At 41.3% G+C, this 24,179-nt stretch overlaps 1 pseudogene; it reads left to right on the forward strand.

Annotated features, from left to right (window-relative positions):
- LOC118001037 overlaps positions 1-18,556 on the forward strand; it is a 29,562-nt pseudogene extending 11,006 nt beyond the window's left edge.
- Positions 18,557-24,179: the final 5,623 nt, after the last annotated feature.

Below are 24,179 nucleotides of genomic sequence, written 5' to 3' on the forward strand. Positions count from 1 at the left end.
TCAGCATATCATACAAATCTTTCTTCTTTGTTCATATAATTCATTCTTCTCCATTAATTAGATTAGCAAATAACTGAATATCCTATATATTACTCCTATCAGAAGTTTACCTCTTAGTGAATTACAGCTTTTATTGTGCTCTGAAAACTTTTTGTTACAATTTGCTTCTCAGTGTCCAAAAATATGTCTATTTCCTTGTTCTTCCTTACTGCTTCTCTTATAGCCCATCAACTTCTGAGCACAAAATCTACAGAAAAAAATGAGAAATGACTTAAAGAGGGTTCCCCACCCAAATTTTGATATAGCTAGAGGGAGTAACAAGTAAATCTGTGTACATAATTCAAATGAATAGAAAATCAGTTTTTTTCCTTTTACCACCAAACAAAAAAAAATAACTTTTTTAGTGGAGAATTTTTAGTATATATAAAATTAAATAGACAAGTATAGCGAACCCATTACCCAACCCTAGCAAACATAAACAGTCCAGTCTTGCCCCATTTGTGCTATTAGGGATGGACCATCTTGTTACACTTACTCCTCAAAAATTATCTAAGACAGCATGTGTGTTTAATTTACTCCATTAACTAGATGAACCTGAAAAGAAAACAAAACTGTTGTTAAAATACCAAAGTAATTAGTAACTTCTGATCCTGAGAGGCAAATTTTTATCTGAGGAGATGAAGAGAAGGAGCAACACGTCACATATTCATGTTTTTGAAGAGTTCACACAGCTCTTGGTCCTCAGCTCATAACTGCTATGTGGCCGTACAACTGAGGGCGAATGTTTTTCAAATGACAGGATGCAACTTTCCAGAACATATTCTATTGGTAGAAGAAACTCACAAATAGATTTTCATTTAAAAAAAAAAAAACTTAGAACGCTCAAAAGATTTCCTTTTGTAACACTTTTTCATCACTATGACATGTGATCAGAACATGTCTTATCCAGTGTAGAATCTATGTCAGTGGAGTAGTATGTGGTGTCTGATTTACCTAACAATTAATTTCATACATATTCTCTCATCATTTCGATTATTATTATTATTATTTTAAAAATTTTATTTATTTATTTGACAGAGAGAGAGAGCACAAGCAGGGGGAGGAGCAGAGGGAGAGGGAGAAGCAAACTCCCCGCTGAGCAGGGAACCCGCTGCAGGACCCCAGGATCATGACCTGAGCCCAAGGCAGACACTTAACTGACTGAGCCACCCAGGTGCCCCTCATCATCTCAATTATTTTTTTTGAAAAATGTTTGGATAAAAAGTCACACTTAAACTTTTTTTCATTTTGACATTTTTTCAAGTCCTTGTGCAACAATGGATTAAATTCAATAATTAGGTGATTTCCATAAAATTTCCATTATTTGAGAACCTCACTTTTCATTATGACCTCTGTGGGACAAAACTTTTTCACTTAAAATATAGCAACTGTAACTACTTTTTAGCACACTAGAAATAATATTGAATTGTCTTTGTTCTTTCAGACACTGGTCCAGTGTGTTTTGTTTGATTTGCATATAAAACAAATAAACACAGCCTCCTTATACTCTGTGTAGTCTTCCTGACTTGAGCATTGTCAATGTGGTCATTCAGCCTGAACACCTGTCTTATATAAATTGTGTCTGTTTGAAAACAGTTTACGAACAATTAATGCAACCTTTAGTGTTGGTCTAGGCTAGCAAGGATCTCTAAGTAACTGGACCATTTACTTTTTTTATTCTGAAAGTATCTGTTTAAGACTCTTTTTATTTTACATTCTGTTCTATTCTCTATACATATTAGGACCACAACTTTGAAAAACAGTATTAACTTAACAATGTTGAAATTTTTATTGTCTTTTGTAACAACGTGATGAAGGAAGACGTGACTCCTAATGAAGTCAAGTTCTCCATCAAAATGGAGCTGCTGTTGACCATCTGGAATGTTCGTTGAACTTACAATTTCTCTCCTTTTACTTTCCTTCAGCCTTTCTTTTATCCTTCTAGAAGTAGTTCAGTTCTCATAAACATATTTATCTTTTCTGTTGTCATTTTTATTACATTTGTTTGTTTGGGCTATTTTGGTCCTTTTCCTTATCTTCATGATTTTGTTCACAAGAGACTTCAGTTTCCTTGTGATGTATTAAGAGAAATTAGGCATTTTAAAGTTACTACAGTCTTTTTTTTTCAGAATAGGTTTTTGGCTGCTAGTTGGATACTTCTATTTCTTCTTCCAATAATTCAGAAAAAAATGTGCAAAATTAATCTGAATTTAAGATATGCAAAAGTACAATAAAAATGCATATTTAAAATTGCTCCTGTACTGTATAGAGCTATAGAAATTGGTAATCAAATCACTCCTACTATGTACATTAACTTGTTGATGGATATGTGTAGGAATTTTTATCATTGGAACACTATTTTCTTCAGGTCTTTTTACTGCATTTGGGGGCAATTTTGTATGTGGTTTCACTATCAGTGTCAATGTTATATGTTTTTTCATCTGGAACTATTGTCAGGACAAGATGCATTGGATAGGCTAATATATGATTGCATCCATCGGGATGCATAAAACATGCAACCTCACACACAGACCTTCTGGATGCATGTGGTACTGCTATGGTTTTACTCTATAAACACAGGAATTCTTTTTTTAAAAAGATTTTATTTATTAATTTGACAGAGAGAGCAAGAGAGCACAAGCTGGGGGAAGAGTAGAGGGAGAGGGAAAAGCAGGCTCCATCTCAGGGGCTCCATCCCAGGACCCTGGGATCATGACCTGAGCCAAAGGCAGATGCTTAAACATCTGAGCCACCCAGGCGCCCCCTAAACACAGGAATTCTTATAAACTCTCTCTTACATGATTCCCATAAAAAATGTATAAGGTATTTAAAATTATATATTCTGAATTATTTAGTTTATCCCTAATAAAACTTGCATTTTGTGTACATATTGTGGAGACCAAATCTTCCACTAACAATTTTGCGTGTCTGATCATGGAAGAAATTTCAGCAGACTAGCTTCAGGTCCATACGTTCCTAGCCTTCTTTTTCCTGCGTGGCCCTCATATCTAGGGCTGAGTAGATAGGGCATGTGCACATTGCAGGGTAATCTGTGACACTTATGAGTTAGATGAGTCAGCACTGGGGACAATAGTGGTATTCCTGGAAGTCATTCCTATACCTGGACACCTAGCAATAAATAACAATATGAAGTTTTGTTGAGTTACATAAATATGCCCCAAAAGTAAATGTTTCCTCAACTTAACTCCCTTTATTTGTCTCTCAAAATCCATGCTATTCTAACTCTGAGACCGTAGGGCAAGTCTAACAAGGGAAACAATGGAATGGAAAGGGACAATTGTCTTAGCTGGTGAAAATATCTTACTTTGGTTAATTTTACAATAACATAGGACTATGTGGACACATTTCTAATGTGTCTCCCAGGCCCTAGAAATGGCCCATGAAAGTGAGGCACTCTGACATTTTCTTACTTTTATAGTGAATCTGCCTCTGGTTACCACCAGCAAGATACATCCCAGTAAATTAGAGTTTCTTGATCACTCTTGATATATCGCTGATGATAATATACAACAAAGCAAACTCAGGTAGAATTAATAAAGTATTTAACTATTATATAATTTAATACTTATATATCAATTAATTAACAGTTAATTATATAATATTTATGTATTCAATAATAAAATAACAATGATAGCTCACACATGTATAGCACTTAATATGTAGCAGGTACTTTTCCAGGGTTGTTTGATCTTCACACCAACACTATGAGGTACTATTGTCTTAGAGGATCTAAGACAACCTTCATGCAGAATTCTAAGACAGAGCGCCAAATGTCTCTTTTCAGCCAGGCAGGTAGGATAAATGGGAGAAGCCATGGGTGTAATGGCACCAGGCATTTATTTATTCCCTCTCCACTGGGAAGACTGTTGAAATGGAGAGCTCAAGTGCCATATAAAGAGCACAATCCACATCTTGGGGCTTGTGGCCCTGCAGAGATACTGGCCCAGATTTTCTGATTTTTTTTTTAAGAGAAATAGAAATAGGAATTGTGTGTGTGTGTAATCTCCTAATTCAAGATATTGAGTTTATTTTTAAAAAGAAGAACAACTTGGGGGCCAAGTGTAAGAACTTGGGGTTCTAGCCCCGCTCTAAGGCCAACACTGTTCAGCCACAAATTTCTTTGCAAAATCTCAGAGTGTTATTTGTATTTCTACACTCCTTTTTCCCTCTCTAGTCAAAGTTTTAGTAATTTGCTGCTTTAGCTGGTAGCACATTGCCTAGCATTATACTTTTTCCAGAGTAAGTGCTTAGTAAATACCTGTGGTTGAATGCATGAAGTCGGGTGTGTCATATTCCCTGAGTTAAAAGCAAAGCCTGAGCTCTATCATCAGGATGCTTTCAGGGGTTGATGTGAGGAAAGATAACCATACAGCAACATTTAACTGTTTACTACAGGTGATAATTTAAGTGGGGTAATCTATCTTTAAAAGTATATTAATTTTCCCTCTGGTTACTCTTTGTTGGTCAAGTATCATATTAACCTAGGAGTAAAGAAATATAGAGACAGACATAAAGTGCTGATCAAAATCTGTAATTAACAGTCACAAACATTTCAAGCTCCCAATGCACGTGTCCCACTTTAATCTCAGCCGTATGAAATTTGTAAGTGCTCTCTAAAAGCACAAAGTCAGCTAATTCAACAGCCTTTGCCCCAGGTATCTTGCAGTCAGTCCCCAAATCCGCGTTGTTAGCAGGAAACCTCAAAACCTCAGGGGAAATGTAGCTCGAGTACTCATGCTATAGACAGTATAAATTTCTATCAGCCCAGTAAACTCATTACTTTGCTGGTTTCCATCAACTTCATTTTACCTATTTTATTTTTCTTTTAAATTTTTATTTATATATTTCATACTTCCAGAGACCAAAGGTTCATGTCAAATGACTGAAATTGTTATTTCCAGAAATTCCAGTAGGTTGGCTTGACGAACCTCTGCCTGTTCTGATTTTTGAGCTATGTGGATCTGTCTGTGCATACCATCGGAATTCATAAATATCATGCCTACAGCTGGCCTTTTAGACAAGGAAGACAGTGGGAGATTCACCTCCTCTCCATCGCCTCTCTCCTGTGCCCCGTGGCCTGGGTCTCTGCTATTGTCATTTGCAATTCAGTCTGTTCTATTTCTTTAGTCCAAGCATGTGATTAGGCCCTTTTGGAGCTTTGACAGACAACTCAGTAGTTTTGGGCCTCCAGTGCTATCCCCTAAGGCAGCAAACTCAATCTATTTAGAGAGCTGTTAATTAAGTGAATTATGTTTGGTCAGATATTTATGAGCAAAGAAAATTGGAATGGAAATGATAAGTGTGCCCTTACAAAAAGACTGAGTAAGCTATATGTAAATTAAAAAAAAAAAAAAAAAAGCAACCCAACCAAAAGAATCTCTCTAAAAGGGTTTTTCCTCTAATCTAGTTTAGTTTTTCTCCTTAACCATTTGAGAGAACACACTTGCTCTTTAGTGACATCATTCATCCCAAATAGGCTTGTAAATTTGGGCAAAACGCAAAGAAGAACTGAGAGGAATGTAAATACTGTATGTTCTCTCTACAGAATTGTTGAGGGAAACGCCGCTCACTTAGGAATAGAGTTCTAGGAAGTATGTCTGCCATCTGTAGTCCAGACGATGATGATTGTGGTGATGAATTAAACATTTAGAAATAAACCCTAATGGTTGTTACTGTTTTCAAGGATAAGGCAACTGAAATATTGTTTCATTACTCAGAAGGCACAAAATAGCTAGAATTTGTTTATGTGTCATGTATTCATAACTTAGAAAATATATTTAAAAAGACACAGCGATTGTGGCTTTTTGAAAAAGCGTGTCTTGGCACAATCTCCATAGAGGCTATGGCGCGTGTATAATGTGCTAGGACAGGGGGACAACGCCAGAAGCTTGAAAGCATTACGATCATCATCATTACTACTCTTCAATGAGGAATCGTGCTCTAAGATTGATTGTTTCCTATATTGCCGCGCATGAGCATGATTCTATACCTTTCAGTCAGTTTCTTGTGAAGACCCCCATCCCTGCAGCTATGAAAAGACATTTGTAAAGCTGCTCAGGATTTTTTTCCGGAGTAACATTCAAAGAAAACTAAATGGGCATGATTCCTGAGCACTACTCATCAAGAACAGGCAGGCTAAAGTGGACATATAAAAGAAAAGGGCAGGGCGCCTGGGTGGCTCAGTTGGTTAAGTGACTGCCTTCGGCTCAGGTCATGATCCCAGGGTCCTGGGATCGAGTCCCACATCGGGCTCCCAGCTCAGCGGGAAGCCTGCTTCTCCCTCTCCCACTCCCCCTGCTTGTGTTCCTGCTCTCGCTGTCTCTGTCTCTGTCAAATAAATAAATAAAATCTTTAAAAAATAAATAAAGAAAGAAAGAAAGAAAGAAAAGAAAAGGGCAATGAAAATATTCAACATATTCATAAGATATTCACAAAATCAAGGCCCGTAGAAGGTTGTTGGGTTTGGTTTTGTTTTTCATGTGATTAAAAAAAAAAAAAAAAAAAGAGCAAATTTGATTTGGTTGGTGGGGTAGGGGGAATAAGTAACAGTGGTGGAGTCCTCCCCTTTTCTCCAAAAGTCAAGACACAATTCCACAACAAAGGTTGTTTGTACATTCTAGAAGGTTGAAAAGGAGCTCTACAGTCCAGAAAATACAGTTGGATAGAAAATGAGTGACTGAAATCAAGGAGGACTTGGGAGGTGGTGAGGCACAGAAATGCCTTGTGGTGCCAAATACAAAAATAGTAAGTTGAAGCAGGCTACTCACCTACAACTTAAGATACTTAGTAAAAGGCTCTAGGTTTTGAAAAGTTAAAGAATGTCCCAATCTTCTTTCCAGTCTATCTGTTCTTTTTTACAACTCTTTTTTACAAATCTGCCATTGACCGAAGCAACTAGTTGTTTCAATCAAACAGCAGGTATTTGGGGTTGAAAATGCTAGTAAAAGAATGGGTGAAGTGATCCTGAGTGGGTTCAAGGTTGGAGGGGGAAGGTTTGGTACTGAAGGCAGGTTGAGAAGAGTCCTATCCAGTGGTTTCTGAAACCAGCTCCTACAGTCTCGTGAAAGAAAATTATTAAATTATCAGGAATTTTGCAAGCCAGCTGTGACATAGGGCAATTATTAAAAATTATATTCAACTTAAAATTAAATAAATTATATGGAAAGCAAAGATGATAAGCACTCAAACCCTTCCACTTCCTAATTATTTCACAACATTTTACTACTATCTGTGCTTTTGAGTAATGTTACATCGTAGTTGTATGATAGAAATACTCTAGAAGGGAGTGCTGCTGATGCTGCACTCAGTGACAACAAGCAGGTTGCTTGAAAATCTGCTACACTGATCAACATTTCCCAGGACATTTCCTGGTCCTCACTGTAACACCGTCTCCAAGAGTGGGCCTGCTCTTTATGTCAGAGCTGACGTTAGAGGCAAAATAGAATCCCATTGGAAAATAGATGCCAGAAATCTAGAAATGTAGAAAAGAGGTACCCAAGCCAACATTTCTCTGATATTGCTGTCTATAATTTTTTAATATTTAGCCATTCATTTATTGGTATTTATTGAGCTTTTTCTACCGTCACACCAGGCTTTCTGGATACGATGAAGTAGATAATATGGTACCTTCCCTTAGGGAGCCCATGGCCCAAAATGCCACCAGAGGAGTATCCAGATGATTAAAATAGAGATTGGTATGGGAGGGAAACACAAGGTGCATGGAAGTACGGCAAAGGGCAACCTGGTAAGGCAAGTGTGGGACTAACACCATAAACCAAGCAACACTTGGTGCTGGCTAGAGTAGGCTCTTGGGGAATCTTCCAGGAAGAGAGCCTTAAAGTGGGTGCTATCCTTTAACTCTTTCCATGGCTCTGCAAAGCATGGGTGGTACTCTGGGAGAAGCCTGCATATAACTGCAGCTGGGGGAAGTTGGGAGGGCCAGATGGCACCTAGCAACAGCATAACAATGGGATTAGAAGGCTTTCCAGGTCCGAGGAATGACCCTGTTAGTGAGAAGAGCAGCCTGGTAATGGTTTGCCCATTCCAGGTGATAACTGCATTCCTTCCCACCTGTAGCTGGATGTAGCTTGGCTACCTGAGAACATCTGTTTCTTCTCATTCACCCAGGCTGAGGGTGTTTGAGGGCAGATGGAGGGCATTTTTAGAAAAAGGAGGCCTGATCTGAATTTTGAAAGGTGTGAGGATGGAAGAAGGGACCAGACAAAAAGCCACATCAGGGGACAACCACCCTGACATCGTGGTTAATTCCCATCTGAAGGAGGATTATTTCTGGAATAGTTTGAAATAAACTTGGAAGGTAAAAAGAGAGAGGAGATAAGAGCATAGGAAAGGGATGAGAAGCACTGCCTCTCAGTTGCTGATAAGATTTTCAGTTGGTCCCTGAGATTGGGCCAGGAGCTCTGAAATAATGATTAAATTCTCATCCAATTCCTAGACAAATACTTCTAATATCAGGCAACTGAGGAGTAAATTGAAATGACATTATTAGAAATAAGTGTCTACGTATAATAATTTTCAGTCTCTTTGCCTGAAAGAAGAGATTTCATCATCTGTATTCATTGCTTTTTTTTTTTAAAGATTTTATTTATTTATTCATAAGAGAGAGAGAGAGAGGCAGAGGGAGAAGCAGGCTCCCCGCTGAGCAGGGAGCCCGATGCAGGACTCGATCCCAGGACCCTGGGATCATGACCTGAGCCCAAGGCAGACGCTTAACCATCTGAGCCGCCCAGGCGCCCTGTATTCATTGCTTTTGAAACTGCTAAACTGAATCCTATATTTCTTCATGTTAAATTGAAGCCTGTAGTTATCAAAATGCTGACAAGTTGAGTTATTGGTTATTCTCAGGGTCCATGCAAAGACTGTACCATTAATAACATTCACTGTATACATTGATAGAAGAGAATTATTTAGAGCTACCAATGTGTTATTACAACTTATCCTGTATGCCCTAAAAGAAGTCATTTCTGACTTATGGGAGAAAAAAGGATATTTGCAGGGGGCTGACAAATGATAAAATACCACTGCCAATAAAAGAGGGGGAAATGTAGCAACACAATTCTACAATAACTCAGTTAAAATCTGCTACTCTCTTTTTTTTTTTCAGCAAAGTTTACCATGCTCATGTCACAAGAAATAAGGGGTGAAACCAGGAAAGAACTCAGATGAAGAAATATGTTGCAAATGCTGATTTATCATGTGAGCTTAAAAATCCCTGTCAAGAAAAAAAATCATCCACCTATTTCCTTTATTTCATACTAAAAATGCCTCAAACTACCAGGTTATGTATCATGTGCCTTTAAGGAAAAAAAAAGTGTTTTCAAAAGTTCTAATTTAAAATATAAAGGGAGTGGCTGAGTGTTAAATATGGGGTTACTACTGTGGGATATAGGAGGCTTTATTTGGCAAATAAGAACTTCAAGCTTCCTTTTTGGATGTGGTTTCCTGCCTAAGTAGTTCTCAAACTTTTGTATATATCAATCCATGAACTATATCAAGAGGTTCAATACGGACCATTCTGAACACATCCCTTTAGATGTGATGCTACGCAGACTGCATCTATAACCATATATATATATATAATAACTCTATCCCACAGCCCCACAGCACAGAAACACACATGCATGATTCAAGAATGAATTGGGGAAATAATGGCACCATTAATACCACTTATCCACGCAGGTGATTTCTATTGCATAGCTCCTACGTCCCAAGTACTGTGCTAGGCAGTGCAATAGACACAGAAAAAATACCTAATTCCTGTCCTCAGGAAGGTGTCTTCTAGAAAATGGAGAGAGGCCTAAAAAAGGCAAATCACGACATAATAAGGCAAATAATTTTGTCAAAAAGCCATGGAGGATAGTGCTGCGGAATTACCCAGAATGGAGGAATTCACTTTGCTTAGACCCAGGGAAGGCTCCACAGAGAAATTGACACTTAAAGTAATAGGATTTTGCTGGGCAAGGTAAGAGAAAATGTCTGAAATTAATAAATTTCAATTAACTCTAGAAACTAAACACGACAGGAACATGATCAAAAGATTTCCCAAATACCAATGCATAGACCACATGAAAGACCTTTCTGAACTATGAGCCACTTTCTGAGGTCTCGGGTTGTTTCTTGCCACAGCAGAGCCTGTCTTACCCTTTCTAATACAATTGTGTGATTGTCTTGTTGGGGCCAGAGGGTCAGATCAGGGTACATGAAGTTGGGGATTCAGTTTCCTTGAAAGGAGCAGATACTCTCAGAATGATCAGGCCTGAGATAAGAAATAAGGATTTTGTAAGCAAGTTGGGAAAAAGAACATTTTCCTTCCCATTGGGGCCATTGGTCTAAGGCAGGGAGATCCCTCTAGCATTTCTGATGCTGGGAGTGGTGTAAGGGGTGGTGAGTGTGACAGGCATAGAAGCTTCCAGATTGTCAGGAGAGATGGGGAGAGCCAGGAGCTCCTGTGACAGGCTCGAGCCTGGTCAGCAATGTAAGTTGTTCTTGGGCATCTCCCTTATTTTCCCCAAATCCTCAGTAAAGCCTTGCTTACAATACAGCTTGCTTTCAGCTGTGCTGTGGGCAAGTAGGGACAGCTCTGCCTTGTTTCCATCACACCAGTAAGAAGAGAGAGAAGTGTCCCTATCCCTGGAGGGTAGAGGTAAAGAACCACGTGGCCCAGCTGAGGGCCAGAGACTAGGGAGTAGGAAGAAAATATCACAAGCAGCGCAGTAATTGATTTGATATAATTCTTTCCTGTCCAACGCACAAGCAAAACTAAGGTGCTAAGCGCTAAAAATAGCCTCTGTCACTGGCCTACCTTCCCGATTGCAGTGAGTTGCAAGCTGCAATTTCATGGTGCAAATGGAAATTTTCCACGAGGCTTACTCAGTAGGAAACGTGTCATTCTGTCTTCCTTGTTATTGGCTCTTGTGTTCTAACAACATTATGCTACAGTAACAAATAAGAATCTCAGTGGCACAAAATGAGAAAGGTTTGTTCCTTGTTTATCTCTGCGCTTGATGAAAGTCAGCTGTATCCTCTGCTCAAAGTCATGCTCCTTCCAGGACTCATGCTGAGGGGGCAGCCATCTTCTGAAACATGGCCAGTCCGGTGGCCGAGAGAAACAGGGCCCGGCCAAGCGAGCACCAGCCTTAAAGCTTCCACCTGGAAATGATAGCTGTCATTTCCGTTTTCCGCTTACCCAACGCGAGTTCCACACGCAAGGAAAGGCAGCGGCCTTATAATGGGTGTGGAGGGGCGCCTGGGTGGCTCAGTCAGTTAAGCATCTGCCTTCGGCTCAGGTCATGATCCCGGGGTCCTGGGATCGAGCCCCGCATCGGGCTCCTTGCTCTGCGGGAAGCCTGCTTCTCCCTATCCCTCTGCTGTTCCCCCTGCTTGTGTTCCCTCTCTCTCTCTCTGTCAAATAAATAAATAAAATCTTTAAAAAAAAAAGAATGGGTGTGGAGCCGGACGGTTCCTACACACCCCACATCTTTCCCGAGAAATCCCTTCAGTCCCTCGCTGAAGAGTATGTTGTTTTAATTGAGCAAACAATAATCGCATTCTAAATGTACTGAATAGGGTGTTATCTTTCCTGACAAGAAAAATTGTGTTAGGAGGGCTTGGTCATAGGTAGAGAAGATGAAAAAAGAGACAAACGAGTAAGTGGAGAGGCGATGATGACTGAAGTGTACTAAGAAGATAGAGAAATAAGAGAAATGAAGGAAAGAAGGAGCATCAAGACAGGGAGCGTCCCCCACTCTTGCCCTAAATGGCTTTGTTACAACTTTCTACTTCTCCAATTCTCCACTGCTGTTCACTTCTTGAGGTCTGAACTAGTTAACTGAACAAAGAAAGACCCCTAAGAGAAAGGAAGCAGAAAGGAAGAGCAGGAGGATGTGGGCAAATCGAAGACATAGGAGTCTGGGCTACTAAAGAAGGATCAACTGGAGGGGAAAAGAGCCAGGAACAGTAAGGAGCTAAAGCAAATGGCGGCCACCCAGGTATGGTCTAAAATTCAAAAGCCACTCTAGCTGGGGGAAATGCTGCACCAGGTGAAATGATAGTTTGTTATCACAGCCCTTGAAATGTCAGATTTTCCCCTTGCTGCATTCTGCCTGATATTGTTTGCAAAGCTCACACTCTTGAGATCATATATGTGGCCCCAGGGAAGAAGACTGCCAGTTGAGAATTGATTATCTCAGAATAAATACACTGGGCCCTTTGTGTCAGGACTTGAGGGGTGGCCTGCTCTGAAACAGGGCCTGGCTGGTCAAGCTCCTGGGTCCAGCCTTTTCCCACCCATCTTTAAACAAACGCTGTCTTACCACTTCCACATAGCCCATGGCTTTGAGTCTACTTGGTAAAGGTGGTATGACTGTCTTCCATAGAAAACCTTAACTCTGACCCATAAGAATTGTTTTGGGGGTTGTTTTTTGTTTTGTTTTAAATTTTTTGCAGCTCCACAAACCTGGTGCTAAAAATATCATTTAAATGTAACCAGGGCTGCTTTCAGTAGCACTTTGCTAGTGGAGACTATCAGACTATCAGGCATCTCTATTAAATGTCAGACTGTCTTTTCACATAAGAACCATGAAATTGTTTAATTGAAATCCACTATGAGAGAGTTTCTGCATCCTCAAACAGCTGATGTGTAATGCCTGGGAGTCCCAAGCCACTCCCCAACGTGCTATTAGACCTTGAAATGGCGATGGTTTCTGCTCATATTATAGCCCGCCCCTATTTATCATTTTTTCATGACTTAATTGTGGAACTGTTTTTTAAAAATTTACATGAAGTAGAAATCGTTTTCTTTTTTTTTTTTTTAAAGATTTTATTTATTTATTTGACAGAGAGAGACATAGTGAGAGAGGGAACACAAGCAGGGGGAGTAGGAGAGGGAGAAGCAGGCTTCCCCGCGGAGCAGGGAGCCCGATGTGGGGCTCGATCCCAGGACTCTGGGATCACGACCCAAGCCGAAGGCAGATGCTTAACGACTGAGCCACCCAGGCGCCCCTAGAAATCCTTTTCTAAAGAGAATCCACTCACTGTTACTAAGCAAGAAACCTTTGAATACAGCAAGTGGCTTAAATTCCTTTCAGCGTTCTGTTGAGTATCTCCTCTTTTTCTGAAATTAATACTTCCCTTTTCTTCCTCTATCTACAAATATATCATTTCCTCAGAAGCTGTCATATTTTACACAGAACAGCCACAAGCCTAATCAATGCCTCCGTGTGAAAAAAAAAAAAAAAGGTGGGGAGGGGTGTTCATTCATAGATACAAAGGACAGATTGGTGATTGCCAGAAATGGGGGATTGGGAGATGAAATGGGTGAAGGGAGTCAAAGGTACAGATTTCTTAGTTATAAAATAAGTCATGCAGATGGTATGTACAGCATGATGACTATGGTTAATAATATCATATTACAGGGGAGCCTGGGTGGCTCAGTCAGTTAAGCATCTGCCTTCAGCTCAAGTCATGATCTCAGGGTCCTGGGATCGAGTCCCACATTGGGCTCCCTGCTCAGCGGGGAGCCTGCTTCTCCTTCTCCCTCTGCCTGCCACTCTGCCTGCTTGTACCCTCTCTCTCTGTCAAATAAATAAATAAAATCTTTTTAAAAAATAATATTGTATTGCATATTTGAAAGTTGCTAAGAGAGTAGGTCTTCGAAGTTCTTATCACAAGAAAAAATAATTTTCGTAACTATGTATAGTGACAGATGTTAACTAGACTTATCGAGGTGATCATTTCACAATATATACAAATATCCTATCATTACATTGCACCCCTGAAACCAGTATAAAGTTTTATGTCAATTATAACTCAGTTTAAAAAAGGGGCTCAGCCCAGTGGGCGCCCAGCTTGGCAAGCCCCAGCGTCTGAGAGAAGCAAAGGGAATTCCTTTCTCCAGGAAGTCTTGGTGAGCAGAGTATGGGCTTCGTGTCAATCTGCACATGCCCTTTGGGTGGGCACCTTCGTGAAGCACACAAACCACACAGCTGTACATGTCAACTCTTGCAGGTTCATACGTAGGACTGGTCCAGAGGTGGCTTCTTATTATAAGCCTGGCCAATCAGAGCCCTTCTGTGGATTTTGTTCCAACTAGACCCAAGAAAGTCAGACTCTCTGTTGGTGAAAGTCAAAAGATGAATTGCATGAGCTATCAGTGACTGAGATTTCTACTCTTTGGAAAAAAAAAAAAAAGCCATTGGTAGTGACAAAGAGTGATGCCAGCCTGCACACAGAAGTAAGAGCAAGAGATGGTAAGCATTCCGTCAGCACCGAAGTTCCTGGTTCCAGAAGTGCCTGCGACCAGCAGCATCCCTGCCCTTCTCATGGGTGCGTGGTTTGGTTGTTCAGCCCTCCCTTGGATTCGATGAGTCAATAGACATCCTTTTATCCGTTTTGCTTTAGCTTCTTTGAGTTAGGTTTGCATCTTGGCAACTTGAGGGTCATGAAAAAATGCAATGGCACTACAGCGAGCAGCCATATATCATGGAAGCCATCACTTCCAGAGGTGGTTCTGTCTTGCGGAGATCACCTCCCTGAGTGGCTCCAGCACAGAGGAGGTAACTGAGACCTAGACACAGAGAGGTGCGTGCTTGTTAAATGATTAAGAAGTGACAATTCCTTATTTCTATGTATGCCCTTCTGTAAGTCTCTAGACCTCAGTTTTCACATCTGTAAAATGGGAATTTTAATATTTTCTATTTCATAGATTTGTTGAAAAGATTAAAGGAAACAATGCATGTATTTGGGATAGTACCTGGCACCTCGTGCTCAATAAATGTTTGAGATGATTATTATTCTTTTATTATTTCCAGTGTGCTAATGGTGCTTGACATAGGGTAGGTACTGCAAGAGCAGTATTGCAAGAGTTGCAGTGGATATAAAAATCACACTTTAGCCCTAACTCCATAGCTGATGTTCTTTGACCTTAGGTAAGATATTTTTTTGAACCTCAATTTTCTCATCTGTAAATGGGAAAAATAATTTTTTTGCAGGTTAATTGAAAGACAACATGAAATAGTATGTATGAGCAAGTTTTATAAACTCTAAAACTTTACCCAACCGTAAAAGATAAAAGATTAGAAAGATGAATTTAAGTTTTCTTCTTTTTAAAGATGCTGAGATATCAATACCAACTAAAAAAGAAGTGAAAACCTGAATATTCATCTATTGGATAAAATAGGTAGTATATGTCCTAAAAATAGAGATTTTTTTTCCTCCATTGGAATCAATAAAACTCTTTTAATTTTGATTTGAAAAAATGCGTCCTTTAAACATTCTTGCTTTTCTTGAATTAGCTCACATGCAAAAATCTTGCTTTCCCTTCATGAGAGACTGTCTGAGAATTTTGAGAATACCCCAAGCTCAGCCTGGGAAAACAGCAATTTTAAAATTACAAATCAAATTTTGGCATGATGTTTAAAACATTAGCCTGCATACAACAAAAGAAGCCTCAAATCAAACCATCTGTTTTCTTTGCATGCTAGTATTTGATAAATGGAGATTTTAAAAATAAAACTGAATACAATCATCTCTGGACTGTTTCAGTGAAAGAGTAGCCTGAACAATAACAACAACAAAAAAAATCTATTGCTTTTTCTAGCAAGTTTGAAGATATTATTGAAGAAGATGTTCAGCAGAATAAATTCAAGTTAAAGAATAAAAATGTGAGACAAATTTTGAGAATAGACAAGTTGAACACAGCGCTACAACGTCCCATTCTCTTTTAATTTAGAACATCACCATCTGTTCTCTGCCACACCGCCCTCCCCTCTTGGAATCTGGAGGCTTCAAGATCAATGTCTTCTTTAACTTTTCTATGGCCGGACCTTAAGTAAAATTTTCCACAAATGTCATGTGAGATGGAGAATGCATTTTTTCCAAGTTGCCTTCCAGAAAAGCACAATGAGAAGTTCCTCCAGAGGGCATGAAGGTCTGGCCTCACCACATCTGTGGCTGTTAGACCCTGCTCTGGTCATTGGCAAGGGGGAGGTTACTAAGTTCATATAACCCCTTGAAAGAGGTTTTTTTTAAAAAAAAAAAACACAAAAAACACAAAGAGCTAAAATAATACTATTAGGGTTACCAGAGAGCAGTTTTCAAAGCTGCAAATATTTTCTGGACTTCTGCAATCCCATTCTTCCCTAGCCATGTAAATGCAACCTGACTAATCAAGTCATCTGAGATGTTGCCTATAAGATTTTTCTTGAAATGTTGACAATTCTTTCTTCCCTTTTTTTGTGGCAAACCTTTATAAAAATGAAGATTATTTTGATCAGAAAGATGGATGGAACTAGAGGGTGTTATGCTAAGTGAAATAATTCAACCAGAGAAAGAAAAGTGTATGATCTCATTCATATGTGGAGTTTAGGAAACAAAACAGAGGGTCATAGGACAAAAGAGGAAAAAATAGAACAAGATGAAATCAGAGAGGGAGACAAACCATAAGAGACTCTTAAACATAGGAAACAAACTGAGGGTTGCTGGAGGGGAGGGGGTTGGGGGATGGGGTAACTGAGTGATGGACATTAAAGAGGGCACATGATATAATGAGCACTGGGTGTTACATGCAACTGATGAATCACTGAACTCTACCTCTGAAACTAATAATACATTATATGTTAATTAATTGAATTTAAATAAATAAAGAGAGAAAAGCAGGTTTAGGTGGGTGTGGGCAGGTAGTCAAGAGACCAATTTTAGACACAGTGTGAAATTATAAGAAAATCCCTCTCGATGGGGGTGTTTATTGTAGATCTGCATGTTGGACCATGCTTCTATCAAAAAAAGACCTTAAGATGGGAAAGGCCTGGTTAAGATTATCTCATATACTCTTATGAGGCCTTATAGTACGGGGTCTTCAGAGACTTGGGGGGGGACGCTGTCCCTATTGTTATCAGAGATGGCACTGAGGTGGGTGACCCATGTCCCAGCATTCGGCAGCCAGGAAAAGGAGATTGTGTGAAGGAAAACAAAGTGATTGTCAGGCATTCTAATAACCCCAGAGTGTCAAGACCAGGTACATAGGTTGGGGAGACTGGAAAGGAAACCCATCCAGAGAGCACCCCCCATTGGATTCTATCTTATCTGTACTTAATAATGTGTATTGTTCTCATCCACTTGTTGATGTCCTGCTGTAGCTCCTGAAAACATGGCTACGATTAGAAGCCCTGAGAAGATGTACGTGGAGGACTCCTGGTGCAACATTACCTTCGGCACCCCCAGAAACAGGTCTTCAGGGACCTGCTTAAGTTAAAATGACGTGACGTTTTAGGAGGAACAAAGAAACCACGAATTGAAGATGCAGAATGTGTGGACCTTGATAAACAGAGATCAGCTGCTGGTTTGGAGGGGCCCAAAGGAGGGATTGTACAAACGGAGCAGATCTTTGTCTTTTCAGTCTTTGTCTGAAGCCATGGCAGTGGGAAAAATTGCTGCAATCAAAGTGAAGGTTAAGAAAAGATGTGCAGTCAAGACTGACCTAGATGAGGATATAAGCACCCTGAAACCGAGGTTTTGGGGTGATGTTGAGGTAACTATGACCCAAGATATCATCAGCAGAGTTGGGGTGAGGATCAGAAATACAGTAAACTACTTTACAAGAATATTTTTGCAATTCTTCAATTTGTAAAGCCCAGAGAAGAATGGAATGTATCTGGATTGTGACTGGCCCCAAATATAGCACCTGGGGATCCCATGTATATACCCAATATCCTGTCCCAGCTGCCTAAAACAGATATGATCAGGAAACATTCAAAGGAGAAGAAGAAATGGACATCTTCAAAACTGGCATGATGGTACCTACCAGGGTAAGCCACCAAATTCTGTAACAGAGGATGATGCATCTGCCCGTAAGACTCAGACTCCTGAACACAGCCAGTTCTGAGACCAGTTTCTCAAGCCAGGTTTCCAAACCAGACAAAAGGATCTTCAATCCCAATCATCATAAGTTAGGCAGCTACCACCTCTTTAATAACCAGGCTCAGAGCAAAAGACCTTCTCCAGTTTCTGAAATTTGTCCCATCAGGTGAAAAGCAGAAACAAGGCTGCCAATGAGAAAAACCAAACTATGATTCAGAGTAGAAAAGAGCAGAGATAGCCAGAAGGCCCTACGGTTCGTGTCTGGACTCCTTATGGAGTAGTAAACCAGCCCCATGAGTGCATGTCTCAAGAGATCAACTCCATCTGTGCATGCCCTGGAAAAGCACCAGGTTGTAGAAGTTTCTGCACAGGGTCCTGTCTGGCAGTTCAAAGACCAGCCATGGCTTTTGCCTGATGGATCACCAGTTGATGTATTTGCTAAATTTGAAGACTTTTGTCTCAAATATGATGAAGTTTGTCTAGATCTAAATGTTCAGAAATAGGACTGAACAGTATCAGAACTCAGTCCTCACAGAATTCCTTTGGACAGATCAGTTTCCTTAGAGTTCTGAGAAACATTCATAGTTATGTGGTAAAACAGACATCCCACTTGAGATTCTGAATTTCCTCCTGTTTCTGGAGTTTGGATTAAGAAACATGGACATACCTTGCCCTAAAGGCTGAGACTCAAGCTTTAAAGAATTTACCAAAACTTACAAACAAAGGTCCCAGATTGATCTTTAACAAGACCTTGCTTAATGCCTTGAAGAGAACCCTGATTCATACACTTACGTTCTGTGGCTTTTATCTTTTCCAGACGTCTCCTCCTAACTCCCTGACTTTCTGCTCAATGTCTTCATCTGCCCAGAAGCTCCTCCCCCCCCCCCCCCCCCCCCCCAGCCCCCCCTGTTCAGGGAATGGCATAGAGTAGAAACTCCTCCCACGCTTCCAACTCTGGAATGCTCCTGCTAATTGAGGTGCAGTTTGAAAAACAAGATTATTGTTTGTTATTCTTATTGTGAGTTTTGTAATTATGACGACTGCTGTTTAGCACACGTTGGGCTTGCCACTGGTTGGAAGCCTCACCTCTGAATGATCTGTGCCTAATCACAGAATGGAGTGGTACTGTTGTAAATGTCACCCCACTCTGCTGCTCTGATATATGCCCTCATTAAGGTCGAGGAGAAGAAATTTAAATATCAGGGTTGAGCTCCTGAGCAATCACGTCCTTTCTGTTGATCACCTAATGAAAATGTATGGCATGTAACAGTGAAGAGATAAGTTTGCATGGGGACGCGAGCTTCCACGGCTGTGCTCCACCATTCCTGGGGAAGGCTTCCACCATGCTTGCTCTTACAGTGCATTTGAAGATTCTGCTAATTGCAGAAAGCACGGTAGGACTGAAGAGAGGCTGGGCACAATAGTTCTGCAATTTTATTACCAAGTGATACACATAAAATTTAGATGCTGGTAAGCATCAAGAGAACACTGAAAGTTGAAATATGGAGGTCAAAGGAAAGGGAAGATGAAATCTTGGAAACTTCACGTGATCTGTTTGGGTAGATTATGCCTATACTATTTTCCTGGGGTCCTACAAATGCCATGTTTAATAGCAATTATAAAAAACAAATAGGGAGCATAAATATGAGCATCGAAACAGCCACACAATGGTAAACCACTAACACCTTAAAAAGAAGCAATGACGTGCAGCGCCTATTTGAGATGGGTGAGAATTATGTCATCTACAGAATCTAATTTATCCTTGTGAGAAGAAATAAAAATTCCCAAGAAGCCACGGGAACTGGTCTTGGCAGGGTGACTGGGGACACTGCTCCTGACAAACGTGGCCTTCTGGTGGTTTAAAGAGGCTGACATCACTTGCTAGAAACTCCTTATTTTTTTTTAAATTAACCATGAGAGTGGGATGGGAAAAAAGCGCCCCCCCCACCCCCGCTTCCCTACTCTACAGAGAATTCTGAGCTCCAAAGCATACGGAGAGCTATCCAGGCATGGCACCTTCTCAGAGAGCGCTCCCCTGACTCCCTGACTTTGTAAAGCGGCGTGTCACCCGCGCGATGTCCAGCCCCTCCCTCTGCCCGGCCGTCCCCACGGAGCCAGGGCCCGCCTGGACGGCTGACGGTCGGCAGCCTGCATGGGCAGTCTACGTCTGCGACTTGCCGGATGTAGGCGCTTGGGCAGGTCCTGAATTTTTCTCTGCCTGGGTTTCCTCTTCTGAAAACGAGAAATGGTAATAGTGCTGACTTGAGAGGAATATTGGGAAAATTGAATGAATTACTACGTACAGTTCTTGGGACGGAATGTGGCACATAGTCATTGTATGTTTGAAATAAAACGGGTAAATAAAATGAGTTTGCTTTTTATTACGCCCCCTTCTAGAACATAGCTCGATGAGGAGAGGCCTGGCTTACCTCAGAGCTAAGGACAGTGCCCTGCGCACAGTAGACTCTCAGTAAAGGCTTTGCTGAAGGGGTAGCACCCTGAGCTTCCTCTCTGATTTCACTCCTTTCTTCTTTGATCACCCTTATTTGGGTGATCTGGCTTATGTGTTTCATTCAAGACTCATAGAACTGTTTCATGCCAAATTCCCTGGGAATCTGATCCTGTTAATACAGGCATTAGTTTATTAAGATCTTATAGCATAAGGCCTAGAGTTTCTCCTGGCCCAAATATATGGTCCAGAAATACTACTCAGCATATATTTTAACTATGAAATAATGAAACGTTGTTTAAATCAAGCACTCTAGGCTGAGTCGTGAGGCACGAAGACCATAGGGAACGGGGATAAGGTAGGTTAGCAGGCGGGACCAGGAAACAACTCGACCACCGTGCATACTTTGAAAGGGATAGCCCACCTTTCCAACTGTGGAATCAAAGGAGTCCAGCCAACCTGGAAGCTTTGTCCAAGGCTGGTGAACAAACAGCTATAGAACATTCTGCAAACAGAGATAATAGTTATGGTCAGATGGAGGTCCTCTTCCAGCAAAATGGAGGGGCAAGACGAGCTATCTGAATTGAAGCAGGTCCTTAGACAGCAGCTGAGCTCCAGAGGCAGGGCCCAGCTCCAAGACAGAGGATCCTGGGTGAGCGTTCACACGCTGTCCAACCCAGACATGCGGCCTGCATTTGGGAACTGACTCCTGGCCCAGCAGGAAATCAGAGGCCAGAGCCTAGGCCCAGCAGGTTGTACAGGTTGCTCTGAATAGTCTCTGTGAAGTGTTGGTCATGGGCTTTTCTCATGCTTCACCTGCACTGTATTTTCTCCTATCTTTTCTCTTTCAGAAATTCTTATTATTTAAATTTATCTCCTAGTTTAATCCTCCAATTTCTGAGAGGTTCTTTTCTGTTTTTCTATTAGAACTCTTTAGGGATTTACTTTGTTTTGTTTTTATTTCATTTCACCCTGATCTATTTCCTTAAATGTATCCCCTAAGCAATTTTGTTGACTTTTTCCATTTCAATTTTCCTGAATTTTAACTTACAAGAGCCCCCCAGCTCTTGTTTTATGGCCATAATGTATTCTCTTATCTCTCCCTGAGGAATTCAATTATAAGATGTTTGGGCATGTTTGTTTCTTCTCTTCTCTGTACAGTTTTTGAATCCTTTGAATTCCTTTTAGTTTTTACTTTTTTGTCTGTTTTTCATGTTAGCAAGTTCCCCCTCAACATCTACCCATCCTTGGCTGTTCTTACTCATCGTTATAAGAGCAAAGCTCCCCGCCCCGCCCCCCACCCCACAGCTGAGGGAAGCTGTGAGCAGTGCCAACCCTTGTTTCCTGGTGAACCTCATGGCCATTTATAGGCAGAGATAGCCATTTTGTCGAGTGACCCTCAAGTCTTGGTGTCTGTATAGCTGTTCTGCCCCGATCTGTTTCTCTAGAGAGGAGTCTTCCACTTCCGTAGTGGAAGAGGGTAAGCCTGATTTCCAGTGTTCGGGGGGGGAAAGTTCAGCCTGGGGTTAAAAAGGGGGCTCACCCCTAGATGTGTGGGCTTTCACTGAACCCTCCTGCTTCTAGCCTCTACTCTCACCTCACCCACCTCCCCCAACCCACAGTTCTTGAGTCGATCCCTTCCTTGGGAACTTCAGAAAGTTAGTGAAGTCTTCCCAACAAATTCTAGAATTCCCAGTGAATAACTTCCTCAGCAGGATCACCTTCAAAAGATTGCAAACCAGACCTTAACAATATGTTCCCATATATCCCCTTTTGAGGACTGCGGGACTACGCAGAAAAGGGCTACAAAGTTACAAAGTTCTTGGTTACAGAGCTGGGTCATGCAGGATGGCGTTTCCTACTTGTATGCTCATGAGGCACTTTGCAGGGTAGGACAGAGTGGGGCTGGGAGGGAAGGGGGGCCCAGGGACTCCATGTGAGCTTTTGTCCTGAGCTACTAGGGACAGGCTGCTTCAGTAAGTTACCTTCGCCAGTAAAATGGGGGGCTGAGGATGGGATCTTGGGTCCCTACCAGCTCAAACATGTATTCCATTCCACAATTGACCTGCCCATCTCCTTTTTACCTTGTAGAAAGCTAGGATGAGTCATATACAGATGTCATAAATTCTACGGCAGGACATGAAGGAGAGAGGACATGAATACACGAACCACAAGTAATAGCCACTTCTCCCACCTGATGTGGTTTGGGCTGACCAATGAATATGCAGCCTTACCCATGCTCTGCTTCTGCAGTTATTTGAGCTTTCCTTTCAGGCATGAAAAAGCAGTATCTGTAAAAATGTTTCTTTTAAGGCTTGTTAGGGTTGGAGTTTCACATTTCAAAATCTGCATTATATACCTAAGAAATAAGAATGAGACAAGCCAGTTTGTGTGGCTGGGGATGAATTTAAATGTGTAATTATATATTTACCACTTACGAAGGGCAGCTGCAGAAAGCCTGTTAATACAGTGTGCCAGGGGTCTCTGAGGTGTGTTGCTAATGTTTACCTTATACACATGTTTACACACACACACACACACACATAAAACCTTATAATCTGTCCTTGCAAAAGTCTGAGAATGAGAGCAACACTACTTTTGTATGCAGGGAAATGTCCTTGTAGTCACTCTTATGAGGATACTGGCAAATATTTCAGCAAAAGATAAAACTAGAAGCAGAATATATCATTCCTCTGAAAAACCCGTGTCCTTCAATAAGCTTAAGCCGTTTCCCCCATGCTACCTTAGAAGGAGAGCTCTTTCAGTTCGAAAGGCTTTTATCTGCAATTTGTAGGAAACCAGCTCCAGCATGACTCCCTGACACCCTTACAGGTCTCCACATGGGGGCCACCAAGGCAAGGCCCAGCTGCAGTGTGACTTATCTTGGGGATTGCCTTGTCCCCCTCACAGGGGCTCAGCAGAGGGGCAGTTTGGTGAGGAGCTGTCATAGAGCGGTTTCCCACCCACTGCCCTATGTTGTGGGAGGTGGCCACGAGGCAATTTCTCATCTGTTTCCCTGATTCTTACGAGATGGGACTTCACACCTATCCCCGTCCTTTGAAAAGAGTTGCAGACGCTAAAAGTGCTTGGCTGGAGTCCACAGTGGGCTCCTCGGCAACAGAGTGGCCCACGGCTTGTGTTGCCCATCATCTGGCCTTTTTGGTCTAGGGTAGTCCTGTGGGACAAGGGATGCAGGGGGCTGGTGCCATGCCGCTCTTGTTTATGCTATCTGTTTAATAGATGTCTAAATCCATTTGGGCTTATGGCCTCCTTACTGGCTGAATCAACAGAAGTGTGGCAAGCCAACATAACAGTGTTTTAAGTGGTCACGCTGCCCCTAAGGGACTGACTGTTTGAAGGAAAGCCTGACCAACAGTAGCTTAAGAAAAGGAGAACGTTTATTTTCCTCCGCTGGACATAGGGAGCTTCTATGTTAAGTCAGCAACATGTCAGTGCAAAAATTCTTCAGTCTTCTTGGCCAAAAGATGGCTGCTGGGGTTCTAGGCATCACATCTGCATTCAATGCAGGATGAAGCAGTGAAGGCAGGCAGCAACTATCTGTCTGGTTTTCTTAGAAAAGTGAAGCTTTCTCAAAACCCGCCCCCCTTTCCCTCTATGCATTTTTGGCCCTAACAGGGTCATAGCTCCCTGAGCTTAAGGGAGGTGAGATATCCAGTTTTGAAAGAAAGGCACTAGATTGGCACGATTGGTCTGGACTAGACCAGACTAGTCACAGTACACCCCTGGGCTGTCTCCCTGCCTCTCTGCACTGGACAGGAGTTTTACTGGTGAGACA

This window comes from Mirounga leonina, unplaced genomic scaffold (genome assembly GCF_011800145.1).
Source record: "Mirounga leonina isolate KUSES-001 unplaced genomic scaffold, KU_Mleo_1.0 Mir_53, whole genome shotgun sequence".
NCBI lineage: Eukaryota > Metazoa > Chordata > Mammalia > Carnivora > Phocidae > Mirounga > Mirounga leonina.